The following is a 17349-nucleotide window of genomic DNA, read 5'->3' as shown; positions in this document are numbered from 1 at the left end:
AACGGCGGATCTTCTAGATCCCTGAGATGAGTCTCGCAAAGAGCGTACACACCTATTTTGTCATTCTTCAACTGCTGTTCTATCTCTAGCCATTTCGCTCTTTTTCTACCTCCTTGCATGTTTATGTAGCTGATCCTAGTGTTAAATTTCTTTTTTGTTAGACTACCACCTTTTTGTTAGACTACCACCTGCTAGACTACAGCGCACCTAGTGGGAGAAGCGCGAAACGCCCAGCGTGGCTACGAGCCACGCTACGCTGAAGAGCCGAGTTGGTAGCCCAGCTCTCGCGCTGGTATGACGTCAGTAGTCACGTGGTGTAAAGAGTAACTGCCGGACCACGCTACGCTGAAGGCTCGAAACCTGGCCTAGTATTGCTTTCGCAATAAAAATGAATCTCAATGACTTGATTTTCCAGCGTCACGTAGGATTCCCGACACAACGCCATCTTTTTCATGGAACGGGAGACTTTCAGTTCAGCTCACCTTAAAATGATTCGCTAGGACTAAAAAAGATGTCTTATGAATTAAAAAAAAGGGGGGGGGGGAGGTGATGTACAATGTGTGTCCGCTCCTCCACCAGAGAAATCACTGCAAACGCGTCCCAAGATCGGGTCACTGTCCTTCCAAACTTAGTCGAACGCACCAAGCTCTAAGCTCATTTTCAGCGCCGAAATTATTTGTGGACTACTTGGGAGAAAGTAGTGTACGACATCTAACTTTCCCGCCGCGGTGGCTAAGGAATTAGGGCGCGCCACTGACGACTCCAGGTACGCGGGTTCTATGCCAGCCGCGGAAGCCACTTTTTCGATCGAGGCGGAAAACAAGGCTTCCGTGTATAGTATGATGTCAGGGCACGTTAAAGATTAGAGGTAGTCGAAATTTCCGCAGCCTTCCAATCTGGCGTCCCTCATAGGAGTCACTTCGGGACATTAAACCATATAAAACAAACCAAACAAGTTCTTGAACATTTTTTCTGAGCGTTAGATAAAAAAGAGGGAAATGACCAAGGGTTCTGTGTATTTTCCTTGTTGAAATTTGTCATGAGGGTTGCTCTTCAGCAGCGGCCCCACAAGCTCCGTAAAACCCCTCTCTTGAAGATGCGTAAAATGTCTTATAGTGAAATCCTAAAGAATGTAGGGAGGTAATGGCTCCATCTTTACAGTAAATACATGCGCCTTCAAGTTCATGCTTTCAGCTAGGTTGGACTTAACGCGCCAGTAGTAAACGGCCGATCCTTGTGCATAAAATACGCTGTGAATTAGGCGCCGAGAGGAGGGTTGTGGATCTACTTCGACCACTTGACCGGGTTCCTTGACTCCCGCAAAAATTTTGAGCGAGTCCAGCGGGTGTCGTTACATCAAACGCTGCCTGCATTAAGAACCGAGAGGGATGCGAACGTGCACTTTTGTTGCAGCCATGGAATAACGTCATTCCGCCGCTGGATGAGGGCTTAACTGCTGTGAAACTTTATAGGGTGTTTTTTTTTTTCAGTGAAATCTTAGTTAGTTTTGTGAGGAAGGCGGTGAGATGGCGCAAGGCGCAAGTTTACCTAGAATAACAGGAAACTTTGCAGGTCTACACGTTGGCTGATCGCGCTTTGTATATTTATTATTTGCCTGAAACCTCCCCTTCTTTGTAACACACACACACACACACACACACACACACACACACACACACACACACACACACACACACACACACACACACACACACACACACACACACACACACACACACACACACACACACACACACACACACACACACACACACACACACACACACACACACACACACACACACACACACACACACACACACACACACACACACACACACACACACACACACACACACACACACACACACACACACACACACACACACACGCACGCACGCACGCACGCACGCACGCACACACACACACACACACACACACACACACACACACACACACACACACACGCACGCACGCACGCACGCACGCACGCACGCACGCACGCACGCACGCACGCACGCACGCACGCACGCACACACACACACACACACACACACACACACACACACACACACACACACACACACACACACACACACACACACACACACACACACACACACACACACACTCGCGCACGTCTATCCGTCCATTCGTTTGAACTGTCCCGCCCTAAAGAAGATATTTTGCTATCGCCCTGCCGCGGTGGATCCATTGTACAGCGCTTGGTCAAATCCCGACCGTGGCAGCCGCTTTTAAATGGAGGCAAAAAGAAGGCGGCCGTGTGCTGTGCTCTGCTATAATACACATTAAAGAACTCGAAGTGGCCGAAATTTCCGAAGCCCTTCACTAGAGCCTACCTAGATAGTCTGGGTCGCTTTGCGTAGTAAACCAAAACAAACCAGAGGAAACATTTTAACCCTCTCATAAGTGTAAAATAGATCATGTGGTGACCGGTGCAGTTTTTATATGTGTTGAGGCTGCATATACTTAAGTTCGCGTACTAATGTCGCATACTAATGTCCCGCTGGTACGTCCCCAGGGCCAAACGTTCGCCATCGACCTGGAGCGTGACTCATTCACGTTGCATGGCAAGCCCGTGCGGATACTGTCCGGCTCCGTCCACTACTTCCGCACGCCGCCCGAGCTGTGGCTGGAACGGCTGACGTACGCGCGTGCCGCCGGCCTCAACACCATCGACACGTAAATACACGCGAATGCTCCATATTTCTCCTCACATGTTACTACGGTCGCAGCCAAGTGGCATTTAAACGGATTTGATGATTTGACAGATGCCAAACCATGGGTGCTACTGGGGCAGCAGTTTTTCCGAGTAATCTCCAAATAGGCCGAATATGCAAGAATACAAACGCCCGTTCTTTTCTTATAAAGTTGGGGCATTTACGAATGGGGCATTGGACGCAAGCATTGGGTGTTGTATAGGTTGCAGCTCGACGATCAGGAGGCCTGAGACACGTTGCGAACGTACCACGCAGTTTCGTCGAGTGGAGCAGCCATGAACCCGAGGAAGGCCACTTCGACTTCCAAGGGCAGCAGGATATCGCGGCGTTCCTCGAGACAGCGCACCGGCTTGGCTTCATGGTTATTCTACGGCCTGGCCCTTACATAGGTGCCGAGCGAGACATGGTGAGAAGCCAACTCGAGCGCATATGGCTACTCATCGTCATTGGCGAGATTATGTGCCCTGCAGGCTATACATCCGATGGCTCCCCAATAACTCTAGTTCTGCACCCACTTATTCTGCAGGCTTCCAGATCTCGTGTGCCTGCCTATCTACTGGCTCTTGGAGTCCGCTTTGTGATTACAGCGAACTATCGATCACCTGTTCGCCAAAATATACGTCACTGCCAGATTCATTTTTCTCCTTTTAATTTCCCCTGATAACAGATGGCGCCGGCAGATGAGCATATTAAAAATATGACTAACAAATGCCGCAGCTGTCATTTAGTCGGCTGCCGTTAAGCCTTCAATTTCCTGTGTTAAAACATCGCTTTCGTTATTTTGCACGATCTCGTTAGAGAGAGCACAAAAAAAAAAAAAAAGCTTAAGTTTTCCTTTTCGAATTCCTTTAATTATATGAATCTGAATGAAATATTTGCTCTAAGATTTGCCCTAGATTTACTTTTCATTTTTGCAGTGCGTAGAGGACGCCAAGCTTAGACGTACTGCTGACACGACGGGCTATAACTACTCAAAATGTTCGTGTGAACCCGAGAAACTTACGCCATTAGAAAACTTTGGGGGAGGTCGTTTGAACTGTAAACATCAAATTTTCATTACATATGACCGGATACGAGAGCTAGCAGCTGACATAAATTTATGAACAGGAATGTCTGGAACACGAAGCATGAAATGCATACTGCAGTAAAACTGTGCACTGTCGTCGCCAGCCGCAATGACGAAACAGGAAAAAGTAAAGGACATTCATATATTTTCGGTTTCTCGATGCCACCTGGACCCTTCCTTTTGGTCACCTAAGCAGTCCACAGGGCTGCCATTCCGAGGTACGTTTAGCTATCTGCTCTGCGGCTCACTGAGGTTTACATATATCATGTGTCGAGAAATCTCTGCATGAACTGGCGGTATGCAAACTTTTAGGAACAGAATGTGCCGAAAGACTGCACGAAACGAAAACTTGTCGACGGAAAGAATCATTCTACCGATATTGTGCTATAGAAAGAAGAAAGAAAGGGTACATGCAGTAGCCATACGTGTGATGGAGAAAAATAAAATACAAAAGCTAAACTTAATTCGTTCTTTAGGAAGAGCGGTTATGCCCTAATTTCTTTTTATTTTCTTTTTCTCCGTATATCCGTTCCAGGGTGGTCTTCCCTACTGGCTTTTGCGAAACGGTTCCGACGTTCGTTTACGGACAATGGATGAGAGTGAGTAAATATGACATATCACTCAGTTCATTCATCAGCAAAGAATCAGGAAATGTCTGGCTTTGCTGTTATCGCCATGATGTTCCTCTAAGCACAACTGCAAACATTTACTTGTAATAAAAGCCGCGTGATTATCCATGAAGCTGTTTTTCGCAGAGCAGGCTTTTTTTTTTTTTTTTTTTTTTTTTTTTTTAGGATACATAAGGTTTGCGGACCGCTACCTCGTCGAGCTTTTCAAGCATGTCAGACACCTTTTGATCAAGAACGGTGGCCCTATCATCATGTTTCAGGTAAATTTTTAAAGTCTCGAAATGTGTTACACGTCTGTTTCTCTCCCTCTCTCTCGTAGTGCTCATAAAAATTGATCATGTCAGGCGTGCAGATTGTTGCTGCCAGAACGTGCTGTTTGACGACTGTTCATGCAACATAAAGGGTTTTGCGCAGTTAGTAAAATATTTTGGTTTCGTATATAGGCTGCGGAGAAGCGAACGTCATAGTTTCGCAGCAGAACAAAGGTACGTGTCAACCAAATTGAAAGCACTGAAAAACTCGACACTTGTTCTACAAAAGACCGACTGAAATACAAACCTGCACGGAAAACAGGGTCCTATGGGACCTCGTGCGCCAACTTTCGTTACCTTTCTCGCCGTTGAGGGCGCTCGGTTGACCTGTTCGTCTGCCATTGTCATCATCATCAAATCATAAATTAATATAAACAAAGTGTACTCAGATTAAAAAAAAAAAAAGATCTTTGCCCGAGTTACACTTCAAAAATTTTGCCTTTTTGTATTTTAGCGGAGAGTGTTTATTTTAATGTTTTTCTCTCGCCAGAGGACATACCGCGATTCCGCTTTGTTCGACGGCACTGCAGTTACCCGCTGCGCATGCGCAGAACAGGTGCTTATGCATTACAACGTGGACAGTTAATTAAACTATAACGACGAAGAAAAACGACATAACTAATAGACCCTTCTTATCAACAGGTTAACAGAAGCGCCAGGCTGCCCGTAGTGTTCTTTCCCTAGCAGCGAAGGCTATGAACTAGAAGGTGCTCGCTGGAGCAGTGCTATCTGTGTAGGTCTGTATTTCAGTCGGTCTTGGTTCTACCAATGTTGTGGGTTTGTTATTATATATGTCAACGCTTCCTTCAGAGCCTCCACAATTTTTTCTGCAGGTATTTTTCATTCTAAACTCAAGCTCTCTCAGTGTTAAGAGCAAGTTCGGGCCGATGAATTTCTTCGGTACATAGCAGCAACATGGCGGTGACACTTGCAGGTGGAAAGCCGCTATAGCCAGTCCGAGGAATGTGACTACGCCTACTTGCAGCATCTACGAGACTTGATGCGAAAGGAGCTTGGGAGAGACACGGTGCTTTTCACTACGCATAGCGTCAAGACGTCCGGCGTGTCTTGCGGAAGAATCGAAGGGGTTTTCGCAGCAATCGCTTTCGGAACAGGTTTGTTCCAACAAGGAAAATCTTTTATACACTTTAAAATGAAACGATGAGACGCTAAACAAAATGTCGTGGATACGCAGAGAAAGATCTGAATTGGATGACTTTTCTGGCGTTCTACCAAATGTGACTCATTCCCCTTAACAATAGAGTTGTAAAAGGCATCAACATCACTGTTTAGGTCCCCTGTGGCCAGTCGACAAAAGGGATACCAGCACAACCATATGCAGACAGTCCAATGCGCTCAGCTGGATGCCCCAATATGGAGTAGATTTTAATTAACAACGCAGTATATATATTTATTTACTTATTTATTTATTTTACCCTAGGGTATAGAGTACATTACAGAGGGGAAAGGCAATTAGCAACAATAAAAAGAACACAAAGCATAATCTATACAAGAATACAAAACAATAGAGGTAAAAAACATGGTTCACAATTTTCTTACAACATACAATTTTTTATTAACAACAATAATTTGAAATGGTGCACGAGGACAACATAATAAATCACAATAATTTAATAGAACGCACCTTAGCTCACGGCTACAATGGAAAAATGCAGTTTTCTCAAAATGCCCTTTGTTAACATTCACGCTGGTCTAAGGATATAACTAGAAACTGCCGCATTAGTGCACCACGTGATTGCTTTCAAGTGGGTGCTAATAAGTTAACCTCTTAATGCATACCGCTAAAATAAACAGCCAAGGGGCTTTCTTATCCACTGTTAATAAAAACAGCGCAGACAGGAAGACATAGGACAAGATAAAAGGAAGCTACAGGACAAGCGCTGACTCACAACTCAGCTTCAGCCCCTGTCCGAATCCGGCGCACTGATACCTCCTTCTGTCGAGTAAGGCTACGGGAGAGAAGGTGCGAACACGGAGGAATGAGGGTGCATGTTTTCTGGCGCAGAAGTTGTGAATCGGAAACGCTCTTCAGACGACGATAACAGGCGTCATTATTAACGGAATCCCAATAACCGGCCTTTGCAATTCTTGTCAATTGCCGTTCAAAATCGTTACCCATGTCGTGTGAGCAAGACGTCTTTAACACATTGAGCAAACAAGTGCTGATCATCCCATTTTTTTACTAATTTTGAATGTCCCGAACCTGAACTCCGCAAGGGCTTCGCCGATCTCGGGTTGTGATTCCAACAAACATGATCCTGCCCGAAATGGATCAACAAATCCAAAAACTGCAACCGATTGTCCACTGGTTCTTCGGCAGTAAACTCTGGCCCAGGTCCACACTCAGTAAAAACTTCAATGACGCCACTCATTCGTTGATAGAATCATTCACGTCTGTGAATTTTAAAAAGTCGTCCACATACCTGAAGGTAGAGTGATGGAGGCACCTTAAGTTCTCCTGCAGGTCTCTCTGTCCACGAATATCAATAAGATTTAACTTAGGACAGGGGCGAAACTCGATCCAATGCAGACTCCGGACTTTTGCGTGAATAACTTGCCCTTCCAGCCTATGAAGGTGGACTGTAGGTAGAACCTCAAAATTTCGACGAAACTCTCAACACTTAACCCAGAGGTATTAATGAGACCACGTTCATTATTGTCCTCAGTGATGCACAATCGAACACGCTTAAGCAGGCAGTCATGGGGGAGGCTGTAATATAAATCCTTGACATCCATGCTGAAGCCAACACAATTGCTTGGGTTGTGCTCTTAAGCGCCTCCAGACGCTTTCTTGGCTCTTAGTGCGCTATCTGCCGGCAGGTATTCTACTCTGTTTGGCCGATAACGCTCAGTAATTTATAGTTTCCTAGCGTGTCCCTGCTCAGAATGTACTGTACGTGGTTCCGAGTCTATCCGGAAGGTGAGACCGCGGGCGAGCTCATGAGTTCCTCATTTCCCTGAAGCTGGGAATGGGCTGGTGAAATATTAGCCAGATGATTCTGTCATCCTGATATGTTTCCAGGATCATTTTTTCCCGTGGAGAGACCCCTCCCTTGAGAAAATTGCCTATTGCTATTTTTGAATTATTTAAGCTTGTAGTAGCCTTTGTATATGATGCCGTAGGTCAATGGCCATCTCTTCAATTGTGTCAGCTACGCTCTTCCTAACAGAGCCGCTTATTTTTATATATATATATTTTTGATAATCTCTTCCTACCGTAACCACAACATGCCTGTCCTCATATTGGGTGGCTTTACATAGACTAATGTCCTGTCTTCCATGATATATGATCTTTAGTAGCGCTTCCGTTCTTGTATTCTCTTCCTTTCTAGTTATGTTTTGGCTACATGTTCCATTGGGGGGGGGGGGGGGGGGGGGGGGGGGGTATTCGTTTGCCGACTTTCATCGGGACATCACTTCGAGGCTGAATCGATCAGCAGCTCGAAGCGGAAATGATGTCATAATCAAATGGCGTTGAGCTGAGTTTAATGGTTGGGTTTTAGAAAGCCTGTTAGGGCCGCTCTGTAAGGGCAGTGCATTATTTTAACATCGACAGAATTTATTATTCAGTCTGAACAGCACATAACGCCGTTGTGTTTGCATTGCAGCAATAGGCCCGATCGCCTATATCCAACTATGTCTATGCGGCGCTTGGCTTTTACATGTGATGGCTCAACTGATCTTACCAATGGCACGTGTCTCGCACTTTCCTTCTATTTATTCTTTTGTAGCATTTCACGACTTTTAATCTGTCTTGGTGGGTACGCGATTCCAGGTACGAACGTGTCTGAAGCGTTCGATGTTTATCGGGGTTTCCAGAAGCGTGGCCCCCTGTTTGTCTCGGAGCTGTACACGGGCTGGTACGACCAATGGATGATGCCGCACCGTCACATCAAGAGCAGAGAGGTCGCCAAAACCCTGCGTGAGGTCCTTGCATCTGGCGGATCGGCCAACCTGTGAGTCTAACGTTTGAAGTGACGCGCAGGGCACTACTCATCCGCATCCCCCGTTCTTATTAACGTGTTCCGGCGTCCGGACGTATAGGGTTGTCCACTTTTTGTGCTAACATGCGAGCAGGTAGTCTCTCTCTTCAAAGCTCAAAGTGTCGTACCCAATAACACATGAAAGCAAAGTGGCGCAGGCACAGAGGGACATCCAAGAGATGTTCGCAAGACCTGCCTTTTAGCTTCGATGTGCGGTTGGGTCGGACGCGTGGAGATTTCAAGAAAGGGACCACCTGCTTGCGTGTTCGCACTGAGAGTGGGCGACCCTATAGATTGCATAGACGTTAGAAAGTCCAGCAACGCTGCCCATAACCTTTGCTTCCATCCACACGTGAGATCAGACACCTGGTGCACTAATTACAACATTTACGCTGATGATATTGTAAACATGTTTGTTTTTGTAAAACTGACAATTGAGCGGGTTGGTACAATACCTTGTAAATTAAATAGCGCACACGACACGGGGCAAGCGAAGCGCTTGTGTTATGTTTTCATCCTTGTTCCGTGTCGTGTGCGCTATTTAATTTCCTAGATTTTTGTTTTTGTTTTTGAGAAGCAAGTTTTGTCTTCGTGCCGACAAATACACAACGTTTGACAGTTGATATGTTTAAATAGCGTGGGCGTCATAAGAATGTACGTGATCTTGGGGCATAGGCTTTGTTGCAGCATAGCCAATAACAGTCATGAGAAAGGCGTTAACTGCTGCGGCCCAAAGCGCTTTCAAGGAGAACGCGCTAAATAGCCAACATTAAAACCATGCACCGATACTATACCGAGAAACCGGATTTCGAGTGCTATCTTGTGGCACACCTACCACGGTGCAGGACGGCTATTTTTTTTTTTTTTTTCCTTCCGAGTTCATGCTCGCGGGATCGGTTGCTGACCGCGAATGCCGCATATAGAGTGCACCGTGCCGTCATCATCGTAGCCATCATCGTCAGCAGCTCACTTTAGTTCACTGCAGTACCTTTCTGCCTGCTAACTGTGCCTGCTTATTCTAGTAAATTTTGTAAGGCCGTTAGGTTTGCTTCCTTATAATTCCTACCGTTAGGCTGATTGCTGGAAGAATGGGGAAAAAAAATACGGAAAATCCTTAGAATGTTCTAAGAATGTGTAGTTGATGTGCCGCTGAAGTTGGTGTTGTTGAACTTTCCGAACTGCTTACGTAGCTTCATCCGTAGCCGCTTCTTCCCGACGGTGGTTATTAAGAGCGACATTCTGAGCTAGTCTAATCTCTTCCGCCCTTGCGTAATTTCTCTGTATTTCCCTCCCACGTCTAAGAACTGGTGCGTCGTTATCCATAACAATGTGGAATAAAACTCTTAAGTTCAAGTGGCGGCGTATATACATGGCGGGCAAGCGCTGTGAGTGCGCTGCCACCATTTCCAGGACGTTAAACGGGCGCCACCATTGATATTTCCCTCCAGCAGTGATACCCTCCCACGCCACTGCTGATATCTCTCCTTTTCCCCACTGCCGCTGCCTCCCTAAAATTTCCGCTCACTCTACTGTCGCCCGTTCTCTCCGCGCCTTTCTGCGCCGCCGCTGACCTATCCCTAAATATCCGGCTGCGCTCTATCGCGTCGTCCTTTCCCAGGAACCTAATCCGGCGCTGCTGTTTTCCTTTCCTGGCGCGCTCCCTCCGGTACTGCTTTTTCTTTCTGTATCTCACGAAGTGGTCTTAAAATAGAGAGATTTGAGTCATTCGCTTTAATAATTTGCCATCTTCATCACGGAGCTGTACACCTCATCAGTGTGAGAAAAGGTGCTTCGAAAGCCGGGAGGTTTGAAATTTCTCAGTGAATGCACTGATGCGCGATAAGTATGACGAAAATTTCACTGCAACGAACTAAAAGATTCTGCCGCCATGTGCAGAGGTAACCATGATGAATCGTCTTAGGGAACTTCAGCAGTACAGAAGTTCAGTTCAGTTCAGTTCAGTCGTTCAGTCGTGTCCGAATCTTAGTACAGAAATTAGTACAGAAGTACTAATTTCAAATTACCGAGAAGTAAGCAAATATGAGCAAGAACTGTACAGTTCGTGATCATCTGAGATAAGGTTCAACAAATCTGCTTTGCGCGGGGAAAACAAAAATCCGCCCGAAGCCCCAGTGGTAAGGAGGATTTCTCCGCGTCGTCCCTCCCCGCTGTTCAATAGAGCAAATGAACGGCGCCTCCTTCTGTAATACTGATAATCATGTACACGTATCTCACGCCGAAAATAAAGATGATGACGATGAGGATTATGATGAAGGCGATCCACATCTGTCCGGCATCCGACATCTCTGTTCATCTCGTAGAGAATTCTAATTACACAGATTCAGTGAGCGCTTACCTCTTGCTGATTGTGTGGCAGCTTCTGTTCTTTTCATAGCACCGACAACAGATCTGGTCGGTGTGTGTCGTCGTCGCAGTAGTCAGAACATTCCCGGGTTACGCTTTGGAAGCTCGTTGACTCCGTGAAGTGCTTTCTTGCCGACTGAGGGGGCTCAATACCTCAAATTAAGCTAACTCAGGCCCGGACTGAAGTGTAAATTAAATAAGTAGATCGAACATTAACGCACAACTAACTGCCTCGGAAGGCATCACACACGAGTAGTTAAACGCGCGTTCTTTCACTTAGTGCGTCACGCTTGCGCTGCCGAGAGGCGGCGCCATGGTATGTACTCGCGTTCAATAGAAAAACACTGTAGAAATCCTAATAAATGATACACGGATTTATGGTCCTACAGTTTTAGCGGATTTTAATATGTAACAAATATAATAGGCTAAAGTCTACTTGCCGCGGTATCTAGACACTCGGTTACTGAGCCATAGTACCCGGCATCGAATCCAGCCCCTTTTCGGTGGGTCCTAAATGCAAAAAGCGACAATTATCTGTGCGATGCCAGTGCACGTTTAAGGCCCCCGTCGCTCTAAGTTATTCGGAGCCCGCCTAATACGTCGTCCCTACTAGCCAAATTTACTCTGGGACGCTAAAACCGTCCTTACCATACCACAGACAGGAGACTACTCGAGTTCGATTAGGTCCACGTCTATATGAACTTTGTGCTGTCGTTTCAGGTATATGTTTCATGGAGGCACATCGTTCGGGTTCACCGCAGGAGGTGAGAGTGCAGATTTAAATAAATCGAGCGTTTCGGTGTCGTACCGCTACCAATCTTGCATTACAGTGAGAACTCATTATTCTCTTCTTCCCTCTCTCCCATCCCCTATTGAGTTTTACCTAGGACTTTCCTCTGTAGTGCATATGAGCCAGAAGGTATATAACGCGACAATTAATTTATTGAGAATACATTTGCTTGCAATAAGTAAATAAACTACGAGGTTATATTTAGGTGGGAAGAGGGGAGGGGGGGGGGGAGGAGGGGTGTCAGCTGCTTTCTGTACTGTGAAAAAATAAGCTAAGGATGAGCTAACGTTCTCAAAGGAAGAAAAAAAAAAAGACACACAGAGGCCTTTGTTGAGAACGTTCCGAAGTCACGCAGACAGACCGCTACAAAAATTCGTCTATTTTTCTTATGTGTGTTGCCATCTTGTCAGTTCAAGGTGTAACTGTTCAAATTCGTACTTCTTTGCGACTGCTACAGTACGAAGCCTCGCAAGCGAACGACAGTGATCAGTAGGAACAAAGTAGAGATCTCAGTAAAGGTGGATGGAACGCGATAAAGCTTTGAAACTTTACCATTGCTCGCTAGTAGGATTTGCTATCCTAAGCTGTATTTTCTGGCATAAAGTGAGTGAGTGAGTGAGTGAGTGAGTGAGTGAGTGAGTGAGTGAGTGAGTGAGTGAGTGAGTGAGTGAGTGAGTGAGTGAGTGAGTGAGTGAGTGAGTGAGTGAGTGAGTGAGTGAGTGAGTGAGTGAGTGAGTGAGTGAGTGAGTGAGTGAGTGAGTGAGTGAGTGAGATAGTGAGAAAGCTTAGGCTAGTCAGTGAGAATGAGTGAGAGTTGGTGAGATGAGATAAATTGAGGGGCTGAGAAACTGACCAAGTAAAAGAGCAAGCGAGCAATTATGACTGCCCAATTGTCCGGGTTTAGTTTAATTTAGAAAAGGGTTATTATCCTTTTTCTCCTTGGCATCTGTCACAGCCAGCATGGTAGACGGTTCCAAGCCCGATGACGCCGAGTACCGCCCCATGGTGACCAGTTACGACTTCAACGCCCCGCTGACGGAAGCTGGTGACCCGACAAAGAAGTTCAGCGCCGTCCGGGAAGTCATTGCAGAGGCAAGCGGGGTGCACATCGTTGTTAACTGCCGGTCGTATGCAGGCCCTAGATATTACCAAAATGATAAAGTTCCTGGATTTAAATCTTATGGTTTTCAGCAGTGACCGATAGTAATCACTGCTTGTCGCATTTCTCTGAACTGCAAGCGTTGAAAACATGACTGTAACAGAACAAACAAAGCATATGTTTCAGCATAAGCGTTGTGGCTGGCGACCACAAGAAGTGCGCTCTGAATGTCAGAGGCAACTGTGCTCTTATATATACTATTTTATAGGCACTGTTTCACAAGCATGTAGCACTGACCGCACTTGCCAGTTGTGTCCTACATTGTTGAGTACACTCTGACAGATTCGCAGTATAGCGCAATTATTACGCAATAGCTTTAGAGTTCCACTTAGCACAAAAGTCGGCGTCGCCGTCGTGTTCGTAGTTTGCGGCGAGCGAATAATACTGATTGGTCGAGAGGGTCATGACGTCGATGCCACAGGGCCTTGAACGGGAATATATAACACCCAACGACGCTCTCGTTAAACGTGACGTCGCGCTCGGTATGAAAGCGGGTAAAACATGACACGTAATGCTAAATAAGGGTCTACTCATGTCTTAAACGAGTTAACTCGAGAAATGAACTTATTTTGCTTAAAAAGTTTGTGGGGCTCCGCCACCCCTTTAAGTGTTTTAAACCGTGCGCGCGTTTTCCTATTTGTATTGCGTTTGCGCGGGCAGCGCGAGTGCGCATGAGCGAGCAGCCAATCTTAGGGGCGGGATGTTAGCGGCGAAAGACGAGGGTAGATAAGCACTCGGAAGCAAGGCCCCGGGGCCTTGGGGCATTTTGCCCCGGCGGGGTGGCCAGCGCGGGGCAGCCAGCGAACGTCATGGGCAAGCGGGGTGTGCGCGGACGGCGGAAAGAACGGCGACACGAAGGTGGAAGGAGTGCCTGCAGGAACGGCCTAGGCGTATTCGCGTGAGTTGCTGTCACGCGAGGAGCAATGTTTCTTGTGCCGCCGTTAGCGCTTTGGCCCTATTGCTCGCCCTATTCGCTCCGCAGTGTGTTTTGTCTCGCCGTGGTAAAGTCCTGACATTCTTCCCGCTTTTCTTTGGTGTTCTATTGTCGCGCGCATGAACAGGATGTTTCTTTTTTAATGCTTTTTCGTTTATCCGTAATAAACCGCTGTTCTTAAGAGACTAGATTTGTTACTCGTCGGGCGAGACCATGGCTTGCGGACCCGTTTTTTGAAGGCGAGACCTTATGTCTCAAGAGAGATTCGAATCCACACTTTCTAGCTATGGCCGCTGCTGACTAACCGCGCAAGGTCTTTCACGTAAATTGGTTCCATACTACTGTATGCTATCGAGTGTTTGTGTAATCAGAGAGGATCATCAATCGCTATCGCGTCATGACCTTGAGGCGGAGCATATGAGTCTCCCTAATTATGCTTCTTGTTCATGCATTTCGTATGTTTATGTTCGTGACAACTTCGACGTCCCCGATATGAATGGCGGCCCCCGCGCTGAATGCATGCTTGAAGTTGCCTTCCTGCCTAGCGGCGGCGGACGTCGCGCCGATGCATGCCCGGCTCATTGGGGCATTAACGTATGGGGACGTTAGGTTTTGGAAGTTCCGACTAAACGCTTCATCACCTAAGATCGTCGACTTTGTGTAGGTGTCGCGAGCGGCGTAAACGACGCCGATCGTCAGCAAGGTCAAGCTTACACTTGTCCCGCAAGAACCAACGGCGAGGAATGCAAAGGTGATTTATTGCACAACAATTCGCTTAGCGACATTCGGTCGGGAATCCCAAGTGAACCTCAATTCTGGACCAAGGGCGAGCCTTGATAGGCAATTTACGGTGGCAGTTGGACACAGTAGCTTTTGGTGTGTCTTAGCGGTGGCAAAAAGATAAGCGACCTACAAGGGTCTCGAATGGAGAACCAGAGAGAGACCATGTTGGCTAGAAAAAGTTCTTTCTAGATCCGAAGTTAGCCGCTGGGCAACAGAGGGACGCAAGGGAGCTGTCAGGATAGTTTTGTACCGGTTATCATCAGCCATCCACCTCTACAGGTCGTGACACCGGACGCAGGGTTTTCTCCAGATCTCTACTTCACGAATTGTTTTGGTTTCCACGATGACTGATACGTCCTTCCTGTCTACAGTTTCTGTAGCGTCAAGTGCCTGAGTGATCCAACGTATCAGTGAGCGCTTAAATGACATCTTCCAGGAACCACCGTGAGCTATATTCCGACGTTCTAAATCTTGCGGGATTTTTTTTTATTGCCAAAACAATACTACTTCCATTTTCAGCCTTTCGCGTAGCCATGGTCGGTAGGCACGTTTGACCTTTGATGACGCCAGATGGCTGTGACGTCATACCAGCTGGGAGAGATGGGCACGGCCGGCCTCGAAAGAGAGCGCGCTTCTCCCTCGAGAAAGAGAGCGCGCTTCTCCCTCGAGAAAGAGCGCGTGCTCTCCCTCGAGACCGGCCGTGAGATGGGCTACCAAGTTGAGTCGTCGGGAGGCGGCGGTCGGTAGGCACGGCGCGCTGCAGATAGAGCCGCGCTGCTACCGAGTGGAGGCGCTGCTGTCACCTCTTCTCTTGCAGTTGAGAGGAGGAGGAAAACGAGGAGTATATGAACGTTCGCGCTTGCTCAGCTGAGGCACTCGCTATGCAATCTGATAAACAGAAAGAAAGATCACGCCGTCTCGATGAAGCCAGGAAACGACAGCGGGCTACAGACAGATGAACGGGAACAGCGTCTCGCTCGACGGTGCGCTCAAGATTCAGCTAGACGAGCGCGTCGCACTTCTCTTGAATCGTACTCAACCGGTGACGACTCCGAATGAAATGTAATGGACGTTTTGAACAGTGAACACACTTTGTCGACGTGTTCACTCACCAGTCAAGAACGTAGGAATGTAACCAGGCGGTAACGACGCGTTCAGGAAACAGAAGAACGGCAACGGAACTATAGCGTAGCCATGGTTTTAGTTTCACGTACGTGGGAGCTTAGCGTACGTGAAGCGCCTACGTGTGACCAGTGCGCATGCGCAGAACGTGAAGAGTCCGCGGGACGTTTACGGACGTACGTGAGATTCGGATTTTCACGTTGGCGTCTTTACGTTGCTGGCGTACGTAAAGTTGACAACATGGCGACGCCCTGCCCGTCCGCTTCACAGCAATAACAGCTTCGCCGCTAATTCCTCGGCGCGATATCGTGTTATAAACTGTTGTATTCGCTTTAAGCTTACCCAATCTTACCCTCGCGTAAAGTTTCAAGTGACAAACAGTCTTTTTTTTTTTTAGATAGAAGGACAATTTTTCAGCTGTTAAGCCTGACGTGAAGCGTTTGTCGTCGTCATAGCAACGATCTCGCGAGATCACGCCAAACCAGAGTTGAGCGAGAAGTGGCTAGAGTGCCAGATGCAAGCCGGCAGCCAACCAGAGCCAATCCGTTGTAGGGGGAAGGTTGTGAAGTTGTAAGCATGAGTTCTGTTGGTTCTGTTGCCCAGCGAATTCGCTTCTCCAAAAGCGACGATCTGGATATGCTTCGCGACGTGAGAGAATGTAATCCATTCGAAAACTGCATGCGACACGCAGTGCGGTGGACGCATATAGGTATGCGCCTGTCGGAGGCAAAAAACAAAGCCTCGATGGCATAGCGCGAACTGCTAATTGTTCACTGTAGAGCAACAACGTTGAGAACAGCAATTTCCAATCCGACCGACTCTTGGCTACGGCCGCAGCGTGGCTCGGCTCAAGGCAGCTCGACTAAACAAAATTAGTTTTGTTCATCTGTACTAGATGGCGCGGCATAACACGTACGCAGTTTTTCGAGGCTTGTATGAAAGGTCCATACATTTTGCTTCACGTACACGTAGACACGTACGTGAAACTAAAAGTAGTCCTGGCGTATTGCGCGTAGCGCACGTAGGCTTCTCACGTTTGCGTGCGTAACTCTGTACGTACGTGAAACTAAAACTGTCTATTATTATTGCTTTCGCAACCTACCGGGCCTAACTAAAGCTAAGCCCCAGCTAATTTTTTAACATATTCCGAAGTCGCCCACCTAACCCACATAGTGTTCATCAGCTCTGTACCATGCATGTAATAAACATGTCTTTAAATTTCGTCTTTGCCAATCCTTCCCGCTACAGAGGTAACTTTACCTGCGACAGTGAAAGCGTAATTTATCTACTATAACAGGATACACTTAGGGGGAAAAAAGCAGTTGTCAATTATGGGCAACAGTACGATACGCGTGTATTACTGCGCGGAACAGTGAACAGAATCAGTTTCTGATATTTTAACTACTATACCAAATAAGCCAGGGGCATCGAATTTATTCAACTTAT

The 17349-nt window shown here is 47.0% G+C and overlaps 1 pseudogene; it reads left to right on the top strand.

Annotated features, from left to right (window-relative positions):
- Window positions 1-2506: 2506 nt before the first annotated feature.
- Window positions 2507-17349, top strand: part of LOC146191474 (beta-galactosidase-like) — a 34846-nt pseudogene continuing 20003 nt past the window's right edge.

This window comes from Amblyomma maculatum, chromosome 4, assembly GCF_055883805.1.
Source record: "Amblyomma maculatum isolate TAMU_Amacu chromosome 4, ASM5588380v1, whole genome shotgun sequence".
NCBI classification, from domain to species: domain Eukaryota; kingdom Metazoa; phylum Arthropoda; class Arachnida; order Ixodida; family Ixodidae; genus Amblyomma; species Amblyomma maculatum.
Note: the sequence above shows the minus strand (reverse complement) of the source record. Positions and strands in the feature narration are given on the sequence as shown.